The sequence below is a fragment of the Otolemur garnettii genome, unplaced genomic scaffold (genome assembly GCF_000181295.1).
Source record: "Otolemur garnettii isolate 467f Iridium unplaced genomic scaffold, OtoGar3 scaffold00025, whole genome shotgun sequence".
In the NCBI taxonomy this organism is placed as follows: Eukaryota; Metazoa; Chordata; class Mammalia; order Primates; family Galagidae; genus Otolemur; species Otolemur garnettii.
This window is the reverse complement of record NW_003852420.1, coordinates 11,008,889-11,024,448: the sequence shown is the minus strand read 5'-3', so window position 1 is coordinate 11,024,448 and position 15,560 is coordinate 11,008,889. Positions and strand designations below refer to the sequence as shown.

The following is a 15,560-nucleotide window of genomic DNA, read 5'->3' as shown; positions in this document are numbered from 1 at the left end:
ACGGCTGCAGCCAAAAAATAGCTGGGCATTGTAGTAGGTGCCTGTGGTCCCAGCTACTTGGGAGGCTGGGGCAGGAGACTCACTTGAGCCCAGGAGTTAGAGGTTGCTGTGAGCTGTGAAGCCACGGCACTCTACCCAGGGGGGATAGCTTGAGGCTCTGTCTCAAAAAAAAAAAAATTGCTAAGTTGTGGAAGAAGCCCAAGTGCCCATCAACCTATGAATGTGGATTAATAAATTGTGGTATATGTACACCATGGAATATTATGCAGCCTTAAAAAATATGGAGACTTTACCTCTTATGTGTTTACATGGATGGAGCTAGAACATATTCTTCTTAGCAAGTATCTCAAGAATGGAAGAAAAAGTATCCAATGTACTCAGCCCTACTATGAAACCAATATAAGCACCCACACTTTCATATGAAAGCTATAACCCAACTACAGCCCAAGATGAGGGGGAAAGAAGAGGGGGAGGGGAGAGAGAGGGAGGATGAGTGAAGGGAGGGTAATTTGTGGTACCACACCTGTGGTGCATTTTACAAGGGTACACATTAAATATATTAAGTGTAGTATATAAATGTTTGAACCCACCACCTCTGGTATATGGGTTCCCTACTCCTTTGAGCCACAGGCACCACCCCCGGACCCTTTCCCCCCAGTTATTTATTTATTTTTTTTTTGCTTCAGCTGTTGTTTATTGACATACAAAAACATGGAATGCTTCACAAATTTGTGTGTCATCCTTGTGCAGGGGCCATGCTAATCTTCTCCAATTTTAGTATATGTGCTACTGAAGCAAGTACCCCAGCTATTTTTTTGTTGTAGTTGTCACTGTTGTTTGGCAGGCCCAGGCTGGGTTCAAACCCTCTAGCTCCGGTGTATGTGGCCAGCGCTCTAGCCACTGAGCTACAGGTGCCAAGCCTACAAATGGAAATTTTCCTTTTAACTTTTCAACTTATAATGGTTAACATACAGAAAAACATTTTTATAAGATAATACTTTTGTATCCACCCACCTAACTTACAATCTCATTTTTAACACAGCCTTTGCAATTGATTTGCTTTTTTAGTTCCTAGTGTCAAATCATAACATCTTCAAATGGAAATGGTGTTTTTAAAAAATCTTCCGTCCTTTCCAAGTGTTAAAAATCTTACTCCTATTTCTTATTAAAATGGCCTTTTTCATATTTTCAAATTTGAAAAAGCACTCTCCTTGCCAGATTTTGCCTATTTTAATGGGAATGCCTGCTCTGATCTAAATGTTTGTGTCCTCTCCCCAAAATTCATATGCTGAAATCCCAGCCCTCAAGGTGATGGTATTGGGAGATGGGGCATTTGGGTGGATAATTGCCCATAGAAAAGATACCCAAGAGATCTGGTAATGTCCTTTCATCATGTGAGGACACAACAACAAGCTTCCATCTATAAGGAAGAGGTACCTTACCAGATAAAAATTTTACCTTACTAAAGCTGCCAGTGCCTTGATTTTAGACTTCCCAGTTTCCAAATGAGAGAAATAAATTTCTGTTGTGTATAAGCCTCCCAGTTTACAGTATTTTTAACAGCAGCCTAATGGACTAATGTCTTTCTTTTTAAAATGTAAAGAATATAACTTACTATTAATATAATACTGTTGCAATGGTTAATACCAGGAGATTACAAAAAGTTCTTGGAAAAATAAAGCTAAAAGATAAAAATAAAAAATATAAACTTTATTTCTCAAGATATGCTCCCTCAAGTTCAAGGAAGCTTTTATAAGCAATGATACCAGCCACTTAGTCCATCCCTAAAGAATTGTGGATCCTGGGAAGGTGACCATGCCAATGCAGTCTTTTTTTACATTATTAACTAAAGAAAAATAGGTGCCCTTTAAGCATTTTTTAAATTTAGGAAACAAAAAGAAGTCGGAAAGCATTAAATGATGACTGTAAAGTGGATGCCTGAAACTCTTGAAAAATTGCCTTTGAGGAGAGGAAGAAGCAGGAGCATTGTCATGGTGGAGATTCTCTCTGGTGAAGATTTCCTGGGTGTTTTTCTGTTAAAGGTTTGGCTAACTTGTTCAAAACACTCTCATAATAGGGCGGCACCTGTGGCTCAAAGGAGTAGGGTGCTGGCCCCATATGCCAAAGGTGGCGGGTTCAAACTCAGCCCCGGCCAAAAACTACAAAAATAAACAAACAAACAACAAAAACAACAACAACAAAATCATTCTCGCAATAAGCAAAGGTTATCATTCTTTGACTCTCCAGAAAGTCAACAGGCAAATAACTTGAGCATCCCCCAAACTGTTGCCATGACCAGTCCAGAACTGGTCCATTTTTGCACTAACGAGATCATGTTCACCTCTCGGTAGCCATTACTTTGATTGTGCTTTGTCTTCAGGATTGTACTAGTAAAGCCAGTTTCATCTCCTATTACAGTTCTTCAAAGAAATGCTTCAGGATCTTGGTCCTGCTTGTTTAACATTTCCATCAAATGTTCTGCTTCTGTCTGCGGCTGATCTGGGTATAAGGGTTTTGGCATCCATCAAGTGGAAAATTTGCACAACTTTAATTTTTCAGTGAAGATTGTGTGAGCTGCATCAACTGAGACATTTATGGGGCTGGCTATTGTTTCTGCTGTTAATTGTTGGTCCTTTCCAACTGGGGCATGAGAAAGAAGAATTTTTTCCTCACAAATTGATATGAATAGTCTGCTGCTTTGGGTTTCGCCTGCAGTATAATCTCATCCTTTTTAAAAATGAGTTGTTCATTTGTAAACTGCTGATTTCTTTGGTAAAGCATCAATGATTCCACCCAATCTTCATCATAAATGTGGTGTTCATGTTTCCTTCGATTTTAGCAGAATTCATGTTGCTCTGATAGGGGCTTTTTCCAAACTGATATCTTATCCTTTGTGCCACAAACCAGATCCTGTTCAGAGACTTTGTAAGTGAATATGAGTTATTTTTTTAGTGCAAACGATTTTTGAAATCTATGCAGTTTTTCATAATACACATTTTCTAGGATCTTTTTAAGGGCCCCTTTATATACCTACAATCTTGAGGAGTGTTATTGTGATCCTGGCTTATCCCGAGTTTCCTCTCGGTAATGATGACTACCTTGTAATTGATTGTGCTCAGGATTTATTGAAATGACCATATATTTCTTATGTTTCCTATGGATTTGATGTGTAAAATATTCACATTTCATAACAGTAAGCAATTCTTTTATTTTTAGAAGAGATGTTGTTTAGGGATAGAAATTGTTCCTTTAGTGGGTGGTGCCTGTGGTTCAGTGGGTGGGGAACTGGCCCCATGTACTGAGGGTGGCAGGTTCAAACCCAACCCTGGCCACATTGCAACCAAAAAAAATAGCAGGGCTATTTTGGTGGGCGCCTGTAGTCCCAGCTACTCAGGAGGCTGAGGCAAGAGAATTGCCTAAGCCCAGGAGTTGGAGGTTGCTGTGAGCAGTGTGATGCCACAGCACTCTACCAAAGGTGATGAAGTGAGACTACAAAAAAAAAAGAAGAAAAGAAAAGAAACTATTCCTTAGAGTAACTGACTGGGTCAGTGTTTTGTTGGCAGAGGCAGGTCTGTGCACCCAGGTTATTGCTCTTTGCAACCTCCCCCCACCTCCTCATGTTACACCGCACACCACATAACCATTTTACACAGAGAAATGGAAGCCTCCTTGGCATAAGACTGTTGCCCAAAGTGGCACAGCTTCCAAGACTCCATCTTTGGACTATCAGTCTCCACTCAATTTGTATTTGGATTATGTTTGATTGCTTGTGTGACTCTGGCCAGGACAATTCCCCATCTGGGTTTCAGTTTCCCCATATAACCTCTTATTTGTTTCTGTAAACACTCAGCCCAGACCCAGGAGAGTATCCAGGAGTGTAAGTTACCCTTCCCCTTTTTCTGCAAGGTCTATGCACTGTCAAGCCGGCTTCCCCCATTGCACATCCACCTGCAGCCAAGTCTGACCACCTGAAGACCAGGTCAAACCAGCAGTAGGAATTCCAGGACAGTGATCACCCTTCTTCTCTTTGTCCATGTGGACTCCAACCTACACTTCCAAATAAGGAAAGAAGAACCACCTCTGATCCACAAGGGCTCAACGTCTGAGGCACATTCAGGGCCTGGCTCCTGTGGGGTGTATACTCAGGGCATTGCTCCCAGAAGGAGAGAGAGCTCAAAGACTCTGATATTAAAGATAGAACTACAGATATTCAGAGGGTCCTCCCCAGGGCAGGGGCTTCCTGGAGGAGGTGAACCTCAAGAGGATCTTGCTTTAGACCCTTGTGGGGGGGCAATATTCCATGCGGAGGGAACCCCAGCTTGTGGACAGGGTGAAGCATAAAGCTTGCCTTGAATGAGTGTGTTTACTCTCACTCTGCATCTTGACAACCCCCCCAGCCCCACCCCAAATGTACTCAACCCGAAACAAAAAGAAGCAAGGCCTGGGCTCAAATTAAAAAGCTGCCTTTAAATTTTGTTTATTTATCCTTATTTACATACTTTCAAGACCTAACAAAGCTAATTCCTCTCTTAGATATTGCAGGGGAATATGTAAGGGGCCAGGAGGCAGGGAGTGGGGCGCCCTGGCCTACACAATTTATATCTAAATCTCACCATTTGGGGAAAAGGGTAGGAAAGGAGGTGGGGTACTGTCCAGTTTCTGGAGGAAGGGAGTCTACAGCGAGGCTGAGCTGGCAGGCTCTGAGGAAACACCTCCCCAGGAACCCCTTCCCCGGAGACACCCTAAAATGTGACTGTGGGTAGCTCGGCTTGGCATAGTTAACGCGACCTCGGTGCCCGAGGCTGGCGCGCCCTCTTGCGGCCATGCCGGGCACTCCGCAGCCGAGCATCGGCAGTCGACTGGGTCGGGTCTAGGCCCAGCAGTGGGCAGCAGTGGGCAGCAGCGCGCTCAGTGTTCCAGGACCCTGAAGAAGGCCACCTGTCCGCGGAGATCGTCCTTCTGCAGCCCATGCTGGAGAATGCCCTGGTCAGCGCGACAGAGCGCTCCGCACGCGCCCTCTCGGTTCAGAGCATTGTTCCTCTGTCCCCTGCTCTCAGCTAACTCTCCCTGGCCCACTCTTGAATTAACTCTGCGTCGTGTGGGTGACTGAGTCTTACTCCGTTTTCCTATAGCTTTTAACCTAATATTTCATAACTTCTTTCCAAAGCAGTAATCAAGGTCTGAGTTCACATCACTGATTACCTCTCTTTGTGCCTCAGTTTGCCCGTCTGTGAAAGGGGGCTAACTGTAGTACTTAGGCCCTAATTTGATGAAAAGTAAATGAATTGCTACCTGTGTAGCATTCTCGTGCCTCCCCACGACACCCTTCCCTGTGTCTCCCTTTTTCTCCATTCCTGCTTACTTTAAATGCCCAGTGAGCCATCAGTACCCATTACTGAGTAATTCCTCAGTACAGACACAGACTGTCTGTACTCTGTTTCTCTGTTGCAGGGCTGTCCCAGGCAGCTGGGACCTCCCTAACCCACACAGCAACCTGCAAGCGCTGAGGGTCAAGGAATCTATTTGCCCCTATATTAATCAGGGTTCTCCGGGGAAACAGAACCAATGGGATGGTGATGATGACGATGATGATGATGTGGGGTTTGTGTGTGTAAAAAAGGAGGGAAGGAGAGAGGAAGAGATATTGACTTATTATAGGCCACTGGTTCATGATCAGAAAGGCTAACAAATCCCAACAGCTGCAGTCAGATCTAGGTGGAGACCTAGGACAGACAATGGTCTAGTTCCAATCTTAAGGTCAGCAGGCTGGAGAACCAACATTTCAGTAAGTCCAAAGGCAAGAAAAAGCTGACATCCCAGCTTGAAGTGAGTCAGGCAGGAGGAATCCCCTCTGAATCAGGGGAGGGTCAGTTCATCTGTTCTATTTAGACCTTCAACTGCTTAGATGAGGCCCACCCACATTAAGGATGGCCACCTGCTTTGCTCAGTCTACCAATTTAAATGACAATCTCATTTAAACAAACAAAAAACCCTCAGCAGGGTGTAGTGGCTCACACCTGTAATCCTAGCACTCTGGGAGGCCAAGACAGGCGATTGCCTGAGCTCGGGAGTTCGAGACCAGCCTGAGCTAGAGCGAGACCCCCATGTCTTAAAAAAATAATAATAATACAGGCATTGTGGTGGCCGCCTATAGTCCCAGCTACTCAGGAGGCTGAGACAAGAGAATCTCTTGAGCCCAAGAGTTTGATGTTGCTGTGAGCTGTGATGCTACAGCATTCTACCCAGGGCAACAAAGTGAGACTCTGTCTTAAATAAATAAATAGCACCTTCCCAGAAAGACCCAGAATAATATTTGACCAAATATCTAGGTACCCTGTGGTCTAGTAGACACACAAAATTAGCCCTCGAAGCCCCCTGAGACAGATCCTAAGTAACGGCAGGAGTGGAAAAGCTCCGACTCAATCCTATGCTGTCTGCCTCCTCCCTTCTCAGCCCCATTTCCTCTCATCCTCTGGGCTTCTCATGGGCTTGCTTCCTAAAAATTACTTTCATGGGAATCTTCCTCCAAGGACAGGAGTCTGCTCCACCATTTCCCAAATTCACAGTCCTGCCTGGGCTGGAACATCTCCGGGTGCTGGGACAGTCCATCTCCCCAATGTGCTCAGAATGTAAATCATCATTGCAAAGAGTGGGGCTCTACGGGGGAGATTCCTTCAAACTCATAGTCAAACACAGATGGAAAAAATGAATTTCCACGCCAAAAAGAAGCTTTATCTTTCCCTGCTCATCTCCTGGGTACACAGCAACACACAAAGAGCTCAGCTCATCCCATTGCCTTCACATGCACCTTATCGCAGATAACATGAGAAAGAGTCTGGCTGATACAGGATTGTGTGACCATAATTAGATGGATAATTACTTGTATGTGGAAGGATTTGATGAATGGGTCTTGGTGAATAGGAGCTATAAATACATATATTCAAAAAGAATTCCATTAAAATGAAACCAAAGCAATTGAAAAGCTTCTGATGGCTCACGGGGCATTTAAAGAGATTTTTGTAGCTAAAGTGTTATTGGCTCTTTCCACCTTCTACCGAAAGGCTTCAAAAAGGAAATCAAAGCGTCTGAAGTTATAATGTAAATCAAAGGGGAGAAAACATTCCATTTATGAAAGTTCAGTTTTTGCACAGCTTCTCCCAAGTTCAGCTGTGATGCAAATTGAAGTGTACCTTGTGTACACTGACACAAAATGAGGGCCATGACAAAGAAATGTTTTAGTTAATTCAGTGTGATATAGATGCAGGTTGGATACAGCAGCCAATTTCTTGTATCGTTGGGAAATGAATCGAATTTCCCAGAAGAAAATATGAAATGAACATGAGAGTCTGATATTCTGTTTCAACTAACCAGAGATTCCTTAGTTGGCCAGGCTGGATATCATTTCATGTCGGTTTTATTATTTACAGATATCCAACTGAGCTTCCACAGTGGCCCAGCCCTGCCCTCGTAAGCAGTACACAAGAATGAATGTTTAATTTATTTGTATTCTTTCCTTTTATTGTAACAAGTTTATTTTAAAACAAAATATTTACCTTGAAAGACCATCTCAGTTTCATCTCACAAGTTTTGGTAAGTAAAACTGGTATTATTGCTTAATTCTAAATATTTCAACAGTTCTATTATGTTTCTCTTGTTAACCTCTGAGTTTCTGCTTTATCGTGATCAGAAATAAAGCAATTGTGGGTTTGTAAAAGAATTCTTTAGAATCTGTCAAAACGTCTTCTGTAGCCCAACATATAGTGAATTTAGATAAGGATTTCCGTGTAGGCTTGGGGGCTTTTACTTTCTATGGAGTAAAAGTTTCCCTCTCTCTTCTCTCTCTTCCCCTCCCCAGTTTCCCTCTCTCTTCTCTCTCTTCCCCTCCTAAGCCCTTCCTTTAGCTTGTATGTATTAAATCCTGCTTTCTTATTTGTTCATTCATTGTTCATCCTGATTCTACTTCTTGTCTTTTCAATCTTGTAAATTTTTTTTCAATGTTTTCACCTATCCTGAGAGCCACGGCTCCCGATCTATAATTTTAATTCTGTGTCTATTTCTCTTTCTAACTGTGTAACTTATTTTTCATTCTGAGACTACACTGCTAGGAGCATAAAGGTTCGTGTGTTGTATCTTCCTGGTGAGCTAGTTCAGTATAAAATATCCCTTTTTGTTTCTTTTATTGTTTTCTCCTAAAATTCTATTCCTTGTCTTTTTTCACTGCTTTCTCCTAAAATCCCTTTTTTCTGATATTAGCACTACTGCAATTTTTAAATTATTATTAGCATTTACCCAGGTTTTGCCCCTTTCATTTTAACTTTTTAATATCCTTTGATTCATGTTTGTTTCTTATGGTATAGAGGGAGACTTTGTTTATATAACTGTTGCTTTTGCTTCATCTGAAAATCTTCATTTTCATAAATTAAGTGACTACTAGGTGACCATCATCTGTTCATTGTTTATTTCCCATTGTATTACACTTATTTCTGTCATTTTTATTCTGTGTCCACTACATAACCTGCTTCTTTTTTGCTTATTTTTCTTGTTCTCTGTTTTCTCTTGAATTGTACATAGATTCTTTATTCCCTTCTGTTCTTCCTGCCTGTTTGAAATTTAAGTATTTTATTTTTATTCACTTACTAGTTACTTTTATGTTTGAAATATACTTTTTTTTTTTTTTTTTTTTGCAGTTTCTGGCCGGGGCTGGGTTTGAACCCGCCACCTCCAGCATATGGGGCTGGCACCCTACTCCTTTGAGCCACAGGCACCACCCCCTGTTTGGAATATACTTTTAATTTCATTTGATTTCATATATTTCTCACAAATCAGGGTGATATCTTTTCCTTCAACAAGATGAAGAATTTTTGACACCCCCCCTTTTTTTTGAGACAGAGTCTCACTCTGTTACCTTGGGTAGAGTGCCATGGTGTCATTGTAGCTCACAGAAACCTCAAACTCCTGGGTTCAAGTGATCCTCTTGCCTTAGCCTCCCAAGTAGCTGGGATTACAGCCATCTACCACAATGCCCAGCTAGTTTTTTCTATTTTTAGTAGAGACAGGGGCCTCACTCTTACTCAGGCTGACCTGGAACTCCTGAGTTCAAGAGATCCACCCGCCTAGGCATCCTACCGCGCTAGGATTACAGGTGTGAGTCACCACACCTGACCAAATTTCCAACACTTTGACATTTTCCCCCTCCCAGCTACCAGATTACTCTTGTCTAAAATTTTAGTTCTGACTTCTTTTAAAACACAAATTTTTCTTTTCTTCACACAAATTATTATCATTATGACTATTTCTTTTATTGTATCATGATAATTATTTTTACTTAGAATGAATACTTAACATATTTATGAATTACATACAAGGTATACATTATTTTCACAATTTAACTTCCCAATGAGTGGAGGTTAAATTCTGTCTCTTTTTTTAATAAAAAGGAAGTAATTTGATTTTTCTAATTTCAGATCAACATTAGCTCACAGCAACCTCAAACTCCTAGGATCTTGCTCTAGCCTCCCAAGTAGCTGGGATTACAGGCATCTACCACAACGCCCAGCTAGCGAACATACTATTAGTTTATATTTTATTCTCTCTTTAGTCACAATGGGCAGTGCTTTTTCTTTCCTAGAAGTTCATCAAGTGGCAATGTGCCTTAAGTAACAGTGTATCCTGTAATCAGTAACATCTTAGATGGGGTGAAATAGTTTTTAATGACACCAACAAGTTTTTAAAATCAATTTCTCTGCTCAGTGTAGCAACACTTTTGCATCTCGCCCTTTCAGAGGTTATTTTTATCCTAGCTGAAATATGTCCTTTAGTTCTCACAGCGAGGATCTAGGAGCTCTTCATTTCCCGATTCCTTGAATGCCGCAGAACATCTTTATTTAGAACTCATGATTGAATAATGATTCGGCTGGGAATAGAATCCTACATTCACAATTTTCCCCCTTCACTTTGCAGACAGTCCCTCATTTCCTCCCACATCTGTTGCTGCTGTCATTCATTCCTAGATGATCTGTCTTCTCTCTCGGGTGACTTTTTAAAGTTTTCTCTTTACATTCTGCCGTTGCGCTTCAGGTCTGGGGGTGAGATTTTCTTTCTGTTTTAAAATTTATTCTTATTTGAGATTAATATGCAGGTACACATGATGAAATTACATTGTTTGCTAGGGTAAAGTTCAAGTTACACTTGAGCCCTTCACCCAAGGGATGTGCTCTATACCCTTTCATTGTGCCCATTAGGTGAGAGCTTCCCAACGCCTGGCCCTCCTCCCCGTTCTTCTTTCTCTTCTCCTCCCCTCCCCCCACTTAAATTTAATTGTGTTTTTCTCTCCCGTGGACATGTGGTTGTTTATCTATTGGTTTCATATTAGCATGGAATACATTGGATACTTGCTTCTCCATTCTTGTGATACTTTACTAAGAAGAATGTGCTTCAACTCCATCCAGGTAACTACAAAAGATGTAAAGTCTCCATCTTTTCATGGCTGTACATATACCACAGTTATTAGTCCAGTCATGGGTTGATGGGCATTTGGGTTGTTTCCACATCTTGGCAGTTGTGAATTAAGGTGCAATAAACATTCTAGTACAAATGTCCTGATGGTAAAATGAGTTTTTTTCTTCTGGGTAGATACCTAGTAATGGGATTGCAGGATCAAATAGAAAGTCTAATACAGGATTCTCCATACTTCTTCTTCTTTTTTTTTTTTTTTTTTTTTTTTTTGAGACAGAGCCTCAAGTCGTCACCTTGGGTAAAGTATGGTGTCACAGCTCATAGCAACTTCCAACTCTTGGGCTTAAGTGATTCTCTTGTCTCAGCCTCCCAAGTAGCTGGAACTACAGGCACCCGCCACAGTGCCCAGCTATTTTTTGGTCGTAGTTGTCATTGTTGTTTGACAGGCTTGGGCTGGATTTGAACCCACCAGCTCTGGTGTATGTGGCTGGCGCCTTAGCCACCTGAGCTGTGGCATTGAGCTGATTCTCCATACTTCTTTCCATAAAGGTTGTATTAATTTGCAATCCCTGGGGCAGGGCCTGTGGCTCAAAGGAGTAGGGCAGTGGCCCCATATGCCAGAGGTGGTGGGTTCAAACCCAGCCCCAGCCAAAAACAGAAAAAAAAAAATAGTTTGCAATCCCACCAGCAGTGTAAAGAGTGTGGGAGTTTTATTGTTCCTGTCTTAGAATTCAGTGAGTCCGACCTCTACTTCTGGGAAGGTCTCCCCCCTTATCTCTTTGAACATCTCCTCTTCCCTGAACTCTCCTGTCTCTTTTCCTCTGTGCTTTGCTTCCCATCATCCCAAATGAATCCTGGGACTTTTACCCTAAGACTTTGAATCCTACAGCTGTCTTTTCAATGGAAAGCAATTTACTGCTCTACTGAGAGTTTATAAAGACTATATTTTCATACCCTAGCTTTCTACTTAACGGGTTTTCTCCCATATCTCTTTCTATTCTTTTTTCTTTATTTCCTTAGAAGAGCCTTTTTTGAAATGTACAGTTATTATATAGGCAAAGTAAGAACTGCAGGGGAAAAAACTTAAAATTGGCATTAAGTTACATAAGTAGATTCTGTTTAATATTTTAATAATTATAATATTTCTAAGGCTTTCCACAAAAGGGCATTACAGTTCTTCAATCTATTGCAAACATATCTTCTAAAACAAAAAGTCAGCACTATACCATAAATGAAGAAGAATGAAGAACATGTTATTTGGATAGAAAGAAAATTATATTTCAATCCAACAGACTTTTTTCTCTTCATATCTACACCTAATAGTGATATTTTATAGGCTCATTTCTAAACAAATTTTTTAAAACTGCTGAAAGCTATGTTTTACTCAGGAACACTGTTTTCACATAACATATAGGTTGTTTAACAGCAACCTTGGTACAAGCTTGCTGAGCTTCAGATGGCAGAATGCTAAGTTGTAAGTTTAGTATCGTCCAGCCAGGTGGTTTCTCCTCACCCTGCCGACTCTGGCAGCACGTTCTGTTGAGAGACCACCTTTTTGGCACCACTTCTCTTTTCATTATCAAATAAATTTACTATAATAGATTCAAGGCCTAGCAAAAAGTCTCCCACAGAGGCACTGGATATCACCATGTTCTGTTTGAGAAATGTTGTGGCTTCTTCAATTATATTGCTGATTTCAGGTTCTGCTTTATTAGCTCATATCTTTTTTGTTGTTGTTGTTATTTTTTTTTAATTAGCTTGTTTCTTAATCTGTCTTTTTGCTTTCTTTACATCTTTTCCAACTCTTTTCCAGTCAATCTGCACATAGCCGCTGTGAGTGGCGATCTGAGGGAGAAGAAAGCCACCACCTTCTGCAGTCCCTGCAAGCTGTCCAACCTTCGGGAACAAAAATCCTGCCCCCCAGTGGTCACGCCACCCATTACAATCTGGTAGCTACTGAGTGTTTGTCTAGCACTGGTCCAGAACTGTGACCAAACACTCCATTCCACCAGTGGTGTCTTCTCACATGCTCAGTTAAATCCAACACTGCGTAAGAGTTGCCATCACTTTCATAGTCTTGGGGAGGGGGATTCCGGGTCGCCATGATACCACCACCTTTTCTGGGGTGGTCCCTGCCCCCTGCACTTTGAGGGCCACCTGCTTCTTTCTATTCTTATCTCATAACTTCATGCTATTTCATGGATACTAAGCTCTCTTTTATCTATGTGAGAGCTTTAGACTCTCAAATATTACTACTTCAGCTGCAGGATGAGATGGAGGTCTCCACAGGAGCTAAAGTTCCTTGTAATTTTCGCTTGTTGGAAGAACTTAAAGAAGGACAGAAAGGAGTAGGCGTGGTACGGTTAGCTGGGGCCTTGAGGATGATGAAGATATGACACTTACCAGGTGGACAGGCATGATTAGTGGGCCACCAAGGACAAATGATGGAAACAGCGTGTGTAGCTTGAAAGTAGAATGTGGATCTAAACACCCAGAAGCTCCTCCATCAGTTAGATTTGTAACAAAAAATAATATGAATGGAATAAATAATTCCAGTGGGGTGGTGGATGCACACAGCACACCAGCGTTAGCAAAATGGCAAAACTCGTATAGCATTAAAGTTGTACTTCAAGAGCTAAGACGTCTAATGATGTCCAAAGAAAACATGAAGCTTCCTTAGCTACCAGAGGACAAAATACAATTAATTTTAGTGCATCTCAAACTTGTCTTAAATCAACAACCTTTTACTCATGTTAATGTCTTGATTAAATATCGCAACGCAAAACACCTACATATTAAGTAAAGGAATTCCACCTGGTAAACATGACCTGGATGTTTGTAAGAATATATTTAATATACGTACACCTAGTATGTTTTCGGGCAACAAGAGGAAAAATGCAGCACATTTTTTTCCTCTTGTTAAGGCATTGTCATTTAAACATAAACCTGGAATATACTCAAAAAAGAATTCAGGTTTACGAGATCAAAGTGTGAAGAGGGGTGTCTGATGGCGGTGGAAGCATGTGTGTTTCTGGAAAGTAAAAATCTCAAGAAGGAAAACCAGGAATGGCAAGCTTTATCCACCTTGCTTAGTGAAAGAGCTGCAGTGGATTGTTTAAAGCAGCAGGTGTGAGGAATATTGTCGCAAACTGTGTGAAGTTTTGAAGTGGTGTGGGTGCTGACTACTAGTAGTATCAAAAATATGTTCAGGATTGTTTTGATACCTGTATTTATAATAAAATGTTGGGGGGGTGTTGATGAGTTTCTGTTAAAACTGTTCTTGTGTGTTACGTGTAACAGACATGGTCAATATTTGTTTACGGTCTTTGTTTAACAAACCATGCATTTAAGTGAAGTCAACAAAAAGGAAATAGGTGTATGGAGATGTGATTTTGAGATTAAAGTTTATCTTAAAATGTAAAAAAATGTGAAGCGTATCCTCAGGAAAAAAATTATTACTTTATTTAATTTCATTTAATTATCTACTTTTTAATCCACTTGTTTATTTTTTATTCTTTCTTCCGCATTTATCTAAACCCAAGTGTCTTAGTGCCTGTCACATTCAGAGTGCTTTATTCTGTCTGTGTCCTCCAGGCATATTTTCTCCTATTCTGTGGATCTGTTTACTGTAGTTCATGGCACTTGATTGTCTCACGTGTTCAGAAATTCGTGTTTGACAGCCCCCTTTCCAAATGGACGTCTTTCCTGCATGTGCACCTGTCTGCGGGGCTGTTTTCTGGTTTATTTTCTCAGAGTCTGCGGGGTGCCCAGCTCCCACCCATCTCATGGTAGCAGCTTGGACTCCACAGTCCAAGGGTGGAGCAGTTTTAGGAGCACTAGTCCCACATATGGCCTCTGCCAGCTCCTGGGAAGCAGCCCAGGGCCTGGCCACAGTCCCAGTGCATGGGCAGTGCATCCATGAACACGCAGCTGGTTCTGGCCCAGTGCAAGGTGACCAGACACACCCCCCCCGACCTTTTTCTTTTATATCCAACTACCCAGTGTGGCCTATGTGTTTGGGCCAGTCAGTCTCTCCTGTAGGCTTAACACCATGGCCAGAGTTCAGTGTTTCAGGGAGCCCTGAGATCTGTAGAGGCACCTGTAGCTGAGAGTGGGGACATGATGGTGAGGATGGAGATGTGTGATGGGGTGGTAGGGATGTGGGGTGCTCTGGACACACTTCCTGCTGCCTCCAGGACCACTCCACTTTTGTACCCTTAGTTGCTGGGGTTTGCATACAAGTTTTTTGCTTGTTTGTTTGTTCATGTCTTTTGGATACAGGGTCTAACTGTATGGCCCAGTGGCTCAAACATAGCTCACTGCACAGGTGACCTTGAACTCCTGGGCTCAAGGGATCATCTTGCTTCAGCCTCCCAAGTAGCTAGGACTGTACATGTGTGCTACCGCACCTGGCCGATGCATACAAGTTTCTATACAAATTATCTATTTCTGAAAATCCAAATGTCCAAAACCAGCCCGAGCAAAAGTGAGACCCCATCTCTATTAAAAATAGAAAAAATAGCTCAGCATGGTGGCAGGTACCGATAGTCCCAGCTACTCGGGAGGTTGAGGCAATGGGATTGCTTGAGCCCAAGAGTTTGAGATTTCTGTGAGTTATGATACCACAATACTCAGGGCAACAGAGTGAGACAGTGTCTCAAAACAAAACAAAACAAAACAACCCAAATGTCCAAAAACCTTGACCTAACCTAGCAGTCTCATTTTCCAGATGGGAAAGTTGAGGCCTTACAGCTCCTGTTGTTAGTTCCAGAGCCAGGCTAGAAACCAGGTCTGCCGTGCCCTGTCTGACACCCAGAACTACAGCACATGTAGGTCTTCTTAGATGCCCTGGAATGCCCATCTCAGCCAACATGATGGGGTGGCCTCCCCAACATCATCCCCAAGACAAAGCTGCTGGGAACTTGGCCCAAGAGGAGAGTTAGCCCCAAACTTATCTAGAATGCTGGTAAATGTAAACAAATCCACCTGGTCGCTCACCTGGAGAAGGTTCCAGATTGTGGCACTGCAGAATCCATTGAGGCCTAGCTCTCTGTTTTCACAATTCCAAGGAGATGGCCCCTTCTCAGGGTGGCAGCAGCAGCAGC

The 15,560-nt window shown here is 42.0% G+C and overlaps 3 pseudogenes; 1 reads left to right on the top strand and 2 right to left on the bottom strand.

The window, feature by feature from the left end:
* Positions 1-705: 705 nt before the first annotated feature.
* On the bottom strand, positions 706-802 carry LOC111724718 (annotated as a pseudogene).
* An 11,162-nt stretch (positions 803-11,964) lies between these two features.
* LOC100944183 lies at positions 11,965-12,559 on the bottom strand (annotated as a pseudogene).
* A 100-nt stretch (positions 12,560-12,659) lies between these two features.
* LOC100960266 lies at positions 12,660-13,135 on the top strand (annotated as a pseudogene).
* The last annotated feature ends 2,425 nt before the right edge of the window (positions 13,136-15,560 follow it).